The 1,422-nt window shown below is 53.1% G+C and overlaps 1 non-coding gene across 1 annotated transcript; it reads left to right on the top strand.

The window, feature by feature from the left end:
* Positions 1-1,089: 1,089 nt before the first annotated feature.
* Positions 1,090-1,162, top strand: Trnat-cgu (transfer RNA threonine (anticodon CGU)). The gene has a single exon. It is a non-coding gene; the product is annotated as a tRNA-Thr (tRNA).
* Positions 1,163-1,422: the final 260 nt, after the last annotated feature.

Below are 1,422 nucleotides of genomic sequence, written 5' to 3'. Positions count from 1 at the left end.
CATATCGGAGGTTCCGAAACGTTCACGAGATTGGGTATCCAAATAAGGGAAAATGACGGAACTCCGGACGGCGCAGCGTGACTCAACCGAAGCAGCAACTGAGGGAGCGGCGCGCGTATCGGGTTTATTACATAAAGCTGATGAAGTGGAGAGGAGGAGACGCGCATGCGCGCTTATCGCGCAGCTGCGGTGATGAGTAGCGCTCGCGTTATCGCACAGCTGGCGTGGAGAGAGGGAGAGGAGGAGAAGCGCGCGCGCTATCGCACAGCTGGTGGAGAGAGGGGGAGAGGTGCGGACGGACGACGGACGACGGAGCCGAGAGCAAGAGATGCTTTGCATCTAAAACACAGGGGAAAAGTGGGCGCTCTTCCACTAACTGTTGTCACTCTCACCACGCTGGAATTTCTACAAAGCAGCAGCCTATGTCATTTCGCCGGTAATATGGTATCGTCCGCCAGCAGATAAGACGCACGGCGGGATGGGGACAGTTGTTAGAACGGCGTCCCCCTTTCCACTTTGTTTCCGACGGCGGCCGCTGCGTATTACTGATAGCTGGGTCTGAGGGTGTTTTTTACGGGTTCCTGTGTTCCCTTTCATGTTGCTCATAATAGTACATTCCGCTTATAGAGGGTTGTCCAACAACCCAGAGGGTATGCGCTGCTCTCCAGGTATTCAGCACTTGAGCGGCTTCGAAGTATATATATACACAGACCGGATTTTATACGGGTGCAGATTTCTTATGGTCTACCCTCCTAGTGAATTATGCTTAGTGCATAACCCAGTATATACCAAGCTTATAAAGCATTGTACAATACATTGCTACGCGTATGTCATTTTTCTATGCCAACAGCACCAACTATAGGATATGTTCCAGCTTAGGCCTAACCTTTCGTTTTGTGGTTTTATATGATCCGGTCCCCGCAGCTTGACGTACAACGATTACTTTTCTCATCGGGCACTGGTTGACGACGTTAGACATGAAAGCGTAATGTTAGGCCTAACATCCTGTGTTTACGCTTTACTTGAGGGAACGTTCAAGCACACTACGCTCATGACCACTACCATGACCACTACGGAGGGGAAACAACCCCGCCGGTAGCGTAGTGGTCATCGCACCAGACGCGTATTCTTGAGGTCGTGGGTTCGGATCCCACCCGGCGGGCATTTTTTAGATGCGAAGCAGCTTATGGTAGGGTCTGTTCCCTCTGCCATTGTGTGGGCGCCGTTGTGCGGCGTCCACACCCCCCCTGCGCATGCCTGGCCAGGCACCGCTGATTATGATTGTGGCAGGATGCCCCTAGGGATTGGCCAACCAAAGAATCCATCACGAGATAGCTTCGCGTTCAACCACCGTCGTCATCTTCCCGTAGGGGAACCCTGAGTGCCACACCCCCACTGCGCATGCCTGGCCAGGTACCGCTG

Source organism: Haemaphysalis longicornis, unplaced genomic scaffold (assembly GCF_048455015.1).
Source record: "Haemaphysalis longicornis isolate Haplotype H1 unplaced genomic scaffold, Haemaphysalis longicornis Haplotype H1 scaffold_1, whole genome shotgun sequence".
Taxonomy (NCBI): Eukaryota; Metazoa; Arthropoda; class Arachnida; order Ixodida; family Ixodidae; genus Haemaphysalis; species Haemaphysalis longicornis.
The sequence above is the reverse complement of the archived record's forward strand: the minus strand, read 5'-3'. Positions and strand labels throughout refer to the sequence as shown.